Raw genomic sequence first — 8,887 nt, 5'->3', positions numbered from 1 at the left:
CAAAAAAAATCTTGTGATCACGTGAATATAAAATCCCTGGGGCCGAGGGGTGTGAGGGCACAATTGCACGGGGTAGGGTCGTGCCACATCATGATAGACCCCCGAGGGGGTGGGGTCACCGCTCCTGTGGCGAGGCAAGGTAGTTGAGGTCGCCGCTCCTAGAGCCAGGCAAGGTAGCTGGGGGGTCGTGGGCATGGCACAGCCGCACCGCAGGGGGGGCACACGGCACAGTCTCGCGAGCCCCTGGGGGGCGGGGTGCTCACCGCATGGCTCCTGGCAAGGGCAGGGTCGTGGCTCCACTCGTCTCAATGCAACAGGTCTCCGAGGCATATTGACGCTGCGGGCCCAAAAAAGTTTATAGCACCAAGACTTCCCGGGAGGTCACCTATCCCAGTACTGTTCTGGCCCAAGCGCGCTTAACTGCGGAGTTCTGATGGGATCCGGTGTATTAGCACTGGTATGACCGCACCACATCAAAGTTGAAAATCCAAGAGACTGCAAGAAAGAGAGAGGAGGAGCAGGTTTCCTATATCGTATACATTCTTTTGTTCCAAGCCTTCGAAGGGTCGTTTCCAAGAGAGTGCAGGGGGCATCCAAACAACACCCTTGGTAGAAAATACCCCTCTCCTCGCATATCCTTCCAAGTGCACCCACACAGACACTTAGGCAAATACTCCTCCCCACATTCGGCCAAGTTCACCGTGCGGCACGATCATTCGGACAAATACTCCTACGTACATCCATCAGACAGCGTACATGCTCCATGGGTGTTTTGAAGTGCAGGCACGACAACCCGAGCACGAACACTGAGATTACAAAGTTCGTTCCACTCGAACTCTATAGAGTCCATCCCACTCAGGTCCACCACGCGAGACTTCTTACATCGTCCCTCCCCAACCCTAAACCCCCTTTCCTCCGAGAGGGGGGGCACTCGCACTCCCAGGAGACGCGTTAGCATAAGGCACATGAAATTCCGCCCCACACAAACTCGGCCAACCCACTCGCAAAAGGAGAGAAGGGGACAAATCGGTGTGGCAGTGGGCTGAATCTCAGTGGATCGTAGAGCAACAAGGCTACTCTACCACTTACAATACCCAACCACATGTTTAAGTCATCTACAAAGGATTCATCTCCCCGATCGTCTGGAATTTCCATTTAGAGCCCCCCGGGCGACCACTTCCGCCACCTCGGGGGAGGCTCTCGACACACGCTCTTGGGGATGCATGAGCGCCCCTACTATAGGGTAACAATCGGGGAGGTAGAGAGAGTGCCGCGTTTAGCATGGATTCTAACTTAGAGGCGTTTAGTCATAATCCTACACATAGTAGCTTCCCGCTACTACTGGCTTTTCAACCAAGCACAATGACCAATTATGTGAATCAACGGTTCCTCTCGTACTAAGTTGAATTACTATTGCGGCATCGCTCATTAGTACGGTAAAACTATCCTGTCTCACGACGGTCTAAACCCAGCTCATGTTCCCTATTGGTGGGTGAACAATCCAACACTTGTCGAATTCTGCTTCGCAATGATAGGAAGAGCCGACATCGAAGGATCAAAAATCAACATCGCTGCCATGCCAGTTACCCATGTGGTAACTTTTATGACACCTCTAGCTTCAAATTCTGAAAGACTAAAGAATCGATAGGCCATTGTTTCACAGTTTGTATTCGTACTGAAAATCAAAATCAAATGAGCTTTTACCCTTTTGTTCCACACGAGATTTATGTTCTCGTTGAGCTAAGCTTAGGACACCTGCCGCCGCCCCAGCCAAACTCCCCACATCTGACAATGTCTTCCACCTGGAGGATCGGCGCGCGAGTGTGCCTTAAGACCAAAAGCAGAGGCCAAGCCTTGCCTCCACCTCCCACAGAGTAAGTAAAATAACGTTAAAAGTAGTGGTATTTCACTTGCGCCAAAGGCTCCCACTTATTCTACACCTCTCAAGTCATTTCACAAAGTCGAACTAGAGTCAATGATCTAGAGTCAAGCTCAATAGGGCCTTCTTTCCCCTGATTTTCCAAGCCTGTTTCCTTGGTTGTGGTTTCGCTAGATAGAAGATAGGGACAGTGGGAATCTCATTAATCCATTCATGTGCATCACTAATTAGATGACGAGGCATTTGGCTACCTTAAGAGAGTCATAGTTACTCCCGTCGTTTACTCGTGCTTGGTTAAATTTCTTCACTTTCACATTCAGAGCACTGAGAAGAAATCACATTGCGTCAACATCCGTGGGGACCATCGCAATGCTTTGTTTTAATTAAAGAGTTGGATTCCCCTTGTCCGTACCAGTTTTGAGACGGCTGTTCACCGCCTAGGGAGGGTCGCCCCACTAGGGGCGACGTTCTGCGTGCCTGTCGCGCGCCCAGTGGGTACGCGCGGAGGCCCACCCCCTCGCCGTCGTCTTCTAGGGCAGCTTGAGCAAACCCTCAACAGCCTCCGAGGTCAGATCGCAGACCCCTAGGCCCAGCCCTCAGAGCCAATCCTTTTACCGAAGTTACAGATCCGTTTTGCCAACTTTCCTTACCTACATTATTGTATCGACTAGAGGCCGTTTACCTTGGATACCTGATGCGGTTATGAGTACGATTGGGCGTGATCGAAATTCACTCCTCTAGATTTTCATGGGCCGCCGGCGGGCACACTAGACACCGCGAGACGTGCAGTGCTTTACCAGCCCCGCTGGACCCTATCTCCGGGTGATGCGATTTCAGGGTGGATGGGCTTTAAAAAGGAAAGAGAACTCCTCCCGCGGCCCCTGCTGACATCTCCAAATTCGGTCATGTTGCTGTCCACCGCCACGTCCCGGTTTGGGAATATTAACCCAATTCCCTTTCGATGCTGTGAGACCCCTGTCCCCTTCGAGGGCACTGGCGGCGGAAGCAGCGTCAGCCTCTCGCGCGGGGCAGGTATCCACACTCGGGGCCTCGCCCGACCGCCGCGGATGTCTGGACAAGAGACTAGTCCGACAGCTCCTCCGAAACCGAGCCCGAAAAAACTTCCCTCGCCTAAAAGGCACGGGCGATTCCTCCACGGAAAATCTTCAAACGGGAGAATTACTCTAACGGGTCAAAGTCTTAACTATTCAAACTGATCTGACTGAACCTAAAGTCACATGGTCATATCAAAGAAGAGACTTGCACTTGGTCCATAGAATCACTACTTTTTTCTTCCTTTAACAAGGCACAGCCGTCTCGCTAATTCCCTCCCACAGAGAACAAGGGTCTTCTCAGGACTTAATCTAACTAACGCAACTAATCTTATCTTAATGGTATCAGAGGAATCCTCGGATCTAGCCTAACCCCAACCGATGGGTTAGCCAAGCACTGGACCACTGTATTGGTGGGATTCTTTTATAAAGATTTGGTTATGTTTTGCCTGGGTACCGAGGAAAAGAGTTCCTAGGCCACCTAGCCAGCGTTTCAAGAAAACTTTAAAGTAGGCATACCACGTACACACTCGATATGAAATTGCCATTTATAATAGATTCGATTGTCTTTAAAACAAGCCTTCAATGAAAATCATAATATTACTAATTATCATCCTCCAAAATTCTGAGACCATTGCATTACAAAATATGTCCTCTGGACTCTCCGCCGTTGAAGGCCAGCTGGTAAACCAACGAGATCCAATATTTAAATTTGATTCACAAAACTCGTTCTTTTTTTTGGTCCATCGAAATCTTCCTCGACGCACGCATAAGTGTCCTAGCAACTGCGAGCCCATGCATCACCTAGTGAGAACCCTCTAGGATCCTACTTAGGTGTCCTAGCACTTCACTCAAGGACCGCTTTGTCGGTCCTCGCCCATCATACCGAAAGCGTACCATTTTAATCGTACCGAGACTGGTCAAGCCCTCAGCAGGCTTTGTCGCGAGCGACGTCCCCGACGACTCCCCGCCAGTTGTTGTTGCAAACGAGCCTCCTCTTAGTAAAACAAATGACAAATGCTTCCTCCAACATTATGGCGTAAAACAGTCCTTTAAATGAAAACAGAGGTTCTATGCAAGTAAAATTCCCGGTTTGAGATTGGTTCCACAAAACCCTTTTTCTTTAATGCCCAATTTCATAATGAGAATCCTTGATCTCTCATCAGGGTAATCTACCCATCATTTAACTGACTGTCCAACTAGATTCTTGGTGATTTTGGTCAAGGAAAAACTAGGTTAATTCAACTGCAGTCTATTCCTTGTATTAAGAACTGGAATTGGTTACAAAGTTTTTGCTTCAGATCGAGAGATGGACAAGTAGGTTTACTGTCCGTCCCTCTCGTAGTCTAACCAAAATCATTTGGTTTAGTTCTAACAACAAGGAGTTTCTTCAGATAAACATCTACTGAACTTCTAATCATAAGGAATTTCCAACTTTGTGAATTGCATTCCTTCTTTTCCATAGTAGATTAAGAAATGGTTTTATTAGAGAAGATTGGATTTTAATGAAAATACTCTTCTTCCATTTAATCGATTTTTGGATACATACCAATTTAGTGATTTAACCACATAAAATATCTAAAGATATTCTTTACCACTTAATTTATCAACCCTAATTCTCTAGGTGGAATTTTGGTAAAAATTTCTCTTTTGTCACCCAAAATTAATTCAAATCTTTCTCTACTTAAATATCATAAAAACTTTTCTTTTAATTAAATACAATTATCCATTTTTTTAAATAAGCTTAAAATTCCTCTTTTCCTCATTTAATGATTGGATTCCAATTGTCATGGGAATTCCTCTTTTATCATAAAATGAATTTATCTAAAATTCCTTTTGAAATTAAATAAAGATATGCACTATTCCAAATATACCAAGAATTTTACTTTTACCATTTAAATGATTGAATTCCAAATATGATGGGAGTTCCTCTTTCATCATTTAAATTTATTCATGTATAAAATAATTTATCTAAAATTTCTCTTTAATTTTAAATAAAAATATCCATTAATTCAATTATACTAAGAGTTTCACTTTTCTTATTTAAATGATTGAATTTCGAATATGATGGGAATTCATCTTTCATCATTTAAATTTATTCATGCATAAAATAATTTATCTATAATTTCTCTTTTATTTTAAATAAAAATATCCATTAATTCAATCATACTAAGAATCTCCTTTTTCTTATTTAAATGATTTCTTTCTAAATATGATGGAAATTTAGACTACAGGCTAAGCTGGCACTCTTCTGGGGTTACCCTGATTTTGGCACGGGGGACCCTGATTGGACTGATACAAAGGAGTTTGTCTTTGAATTCTGGGACCCTTGATTCCTTGGCCCCAGAGAAGGAGATGGGCAATCCTTGAGTTGGTGCCCAAACCCTTGACATCCGAAGTACCTGTTCTCACTTCGAATCTATTCCCTTTGCATTCTTGAGAGAGCCGGAGTTCCTTGAGGGAAAGGTCTTCCTTCATTCCTAAAATTTTCAGACTCCGAATTTTGGTTGGGACCTTAGTATCTCTTTGGAGGCGGAAGGTTGAAAGAACTTCTCGGTATCTGAAATCTCTTGAAGGATGAGGGAGCTGGCTTTGGCGGGACTTTTACAATGAAAGCTTTGGCGAAGTCCTTCATTCGCCATTCTGATAGCTTCTACCATGGACACTGGCTTGGCATTCTTGACTAGTGTGTCTAAGGGTTCATTCATTCCCCAAATGAACTTGACCATGTGTTGCTCTTCGTTCTCTAGAGGTGGTGAATACTTGAGGATAAGAGCAAATGCCTGGTGATATTCTTCGATGGTTTTCCTCCCTTGGTTTAGCTCTAAAAATTCATTCATCTTGGTTTCTAAAAACCCAGGGGGACAAAATCTCTTCCTTAAATAGGCTTTAATCATTCCAGGATTGGGTATTTCTGTCCAGATGGTTGGTGTCACAATGGTTTCTCCATGCCACCCTGGCTGTTTCCACAATTTTTAGCCTGACAAGAGCCATTTTGCTCCTCTCATTATAACCGGTGACATCAAAATACTCCTCCATTGCTTCAACCCCTTTCTCTACAGCTTCACCCAAGTTCTCCCCTTCACCTCTACGTGAAGAGCCTTGCGAACATCGGGGTCAAGCTCTTCTTCATCAATGAGAGGGTCTGGCTGCTGACGGCCACGGTTCCCTCGCCTTATGATTCTGCCAAAAATGATATATTATTAAATGTTTATTTTGATATCGTCCACGAGATCCTAAGACTTAAGAGGTACGAAAAATAATTTCTTAAACAAGATAAATGATCTTATTGGAGATCTATGACATATGTCCGATAACAGATTTTGCTTTATCAATTCGTCAATTAACAATCACTTAAACAACAAGGAATTTTTCCACAAAACATTTCTTTATTTTTATAAAGGTTACAATATGCACATAGAGCAGTTCGTCTCCTAAAGTCAAAATCTCCTCGGGAGACGCATAAGACGGCAATACTGGGCTATAGACATGCCCTAATACAAATATTCCCTTACTGCCAAGGGAGCTAAAGTGACTATGGAGTCTGTAGATTTGGCAGGAAAGTCTGAAATTTTGAGGCGTCGAGTGATATAAAATAACACCATGTATCACTTTCAGTCTCATCAAAATCATGATTAAAGAGAGATTCTGCCTCAGCATCGCACGCTGGTCGCAAGAGGCATGGACATACTGCCCTGCAAACCACTTGTGCTGTCGTCTCTCCGCTGGGTCGTCAGGGAAATATAGATCCTCAAAATGGCCTGCGAGTCTGGCTCGGCTTGTTCAAGTTGTAGTGGAAGAGATGAGATGCTCGAAGGCGAACGCAGTCATGTCTTGTGGTGACTGGGTGATGTCGAAAACACCAGATAAGTGTGGAACTTCCATCTAAAAGTCAAATTCTTTGATTAAAAATCTTCATTAATGAAGCTTAAGTAAGGAATGAAAATATAATATGTAATTGCTCTTTCTGAGTTTTTATTACAATATTCTGATAAGAATTCATTTCTCCTTATTAGCTTTCAACCTGGCTCTGATACCAGTTGTGAGACCCCCGCCCCCTCTGAGGGCGCTGGCGCGACGGCGGAAGCAGCATCAGCCCCTCACGTAGGGCAGGGATCCATACTCGGGGCCTCGCCCGGGGATGTCCAGACAAGAGACTAGTCCGACAGTTCCTCCGAAACCGAGCCCGGAAAAACTTCCCTCTCCCGGAAGGCACGGGTGATTCCTCTAGGGAAAATCTTCGAACGGGAGAATAACTCTAACATGTCAAAGTCTTAACTATTCAAACTGATCCGACCAAACCTGAAGTCACATGGTCAGATCAAAGAAGAGACTTGCACTTGGTCCATAAAATCACTGCTTTTTTCCTCCTTTAACGAGCCGCTGATTCCCTCCCACACAGAATAAGGGCCTTCTCAGGACTTAATCTAACTAACGCAACTAATCGTATCTTAATGGTATCGTAGGAATCCTCCGAGCCCATGGGTTAGCCAACCACCTGACCACTGTATTGGTGGGATTCCTTTATAAAAATTTGGTTATGTTTTGCCCGGGTACCGAGGAAAAGAGTTCCCAGGCCCCTAGCCGACGTTTCAAGCAAAATTTAAAGTAGGCATACAATATATCGATATGAAATTGCCATTTATAAAACAGATTTGACTATTTTTAAAACAATCCTTCAATGAAAATCATAATATTACTGATCATCATCCTCCAAAATTCTGAGACCATTGTATTATAAAATATGTCCTGTGGACTCTCTGTTGAAGGCCAACTAGTTAACCAACGAGATCCAATATCAAAATTTGATTCACAAAAGTCGTTCTTTTTTTTTTTGTTCATCCGAATCTTCCTCGACGCACGCATGGGTGTCCTTGCAACCACGAGCCCATGCATCACCTGGTCAGAACCCTCTAGGATCCTACTTAGGTGTCCTAGCTCTTCACTCAGGGACTGCTTTGTCGGTCCTCGCCCATTGTACCGAAAGCGCACCATTTTAACCGTACCGAGGCTCGTCAAGACCTCGGCAGGCTTTGTCCGCGAGCAACGTCCCCGATGACTCCCCGTCAGCTGTTGCAACGAACCTTCTCTTAGTAAAACACATGCCAAATGCTTCTTCTAGCATTCAAGTATAAAACAATCCTTTAAATGAAAACAGAGATTCTATGCAAGTAAAATTCCCAGATTTTTGAGATTGGTTCCACAAAACCCTTTTTCTTTAATCCCTAATTTCATAATGAGAATCCTTGATCTCTCATTAGGGTAATCTACCCATCATTTGAGTGACTGTCCAACTAGATTCTTGGTGATTTCGGTCAAGGGAAAACTAGGTTAATTCAACGGCAGTCTATTCCTTGTATTCAAAACTAGAATTAGACCAAGTTTTTGCTTGATTTAGATTGAGAGATGGACAAGTAGGTTTATTGTCCGTCCCTCTCGTAGTCTAACCAAAATCATTCAGTTTAGTTCTAACAAGGATTTTCTTCAGATAAACATCTACTAAACTTCTAATCATAAGAAATTTCCAACTTTCTAAATTTCATTCCTTCTTTTCCATAGTAGATTAAGAAATGGTTTTATTAGAGAATATTGGATTTTAATGAAAATACTCTTCTTCCATTTAATCTATTTTTGGGTAAATACCAATTTAGTGATTTAACCACATAAAATATCTAAAGATATTCTTTCTACCACTTAATTTATCAACCCTAATTCTCTAGGTGGAATTTTGGTAAAAATTCCTCTTTTGTCACCCAAAATTAATTCAAATCTTTCTCTACTTAAATATCATAAAAACTTTTCTTTTAATTAAATACAATTATCCATTTTCTTAAATAAGCTTAAAATTCATCTTTTCCTCATTTAATGATTGGATTCCAATTGTCATGGGAATTCCTCTTTTATCATAAAATGAATTTATCTAAAATTTCTTTTCAAATTAAATAAAAATATGCAT

General features: G+C 43.1%; 2 pseudogenes; both read right to left on the bottom strand.

The window, feature by feature from the left end:
- Nucleotides 1-352: 352 nt before the first annotated feature.
- Nucleotides 353-471, bottom strand: LOC147618167 (5S ribosomal RNA; annotated as a pseudogene).
- A 552-nt stretch (nucleotides 472-1,023) lies between these two features.
- Nucleotides 1,024-2,544, bottom strand: LOC147618166 (25S ribosomal RNA; annotated as a pseudogene).
- Between the last annotated feature and the right edge of the window lie 6,343 nt (nucleotides 2,545-8,887).

Source organism: Cibotium barometz, chromosome 35, assembly GCF_041138505.1.
Source record: "Cibotium barometz isolate CiBa-2024 chromosome 35, ASM4113850v1, whole genome shotgun sequence".
NCBI lineage: Eukaryota > Viridiplantae > Streptophyta > Polypodiopsida > Cyatheales > Cibotiaceae > Cibotium > Cibotium barometz.
Note: the sequence above shows the minus strand (reverse complement) of the source record. Positions and strands in the feature narration are given on the sequence as shown.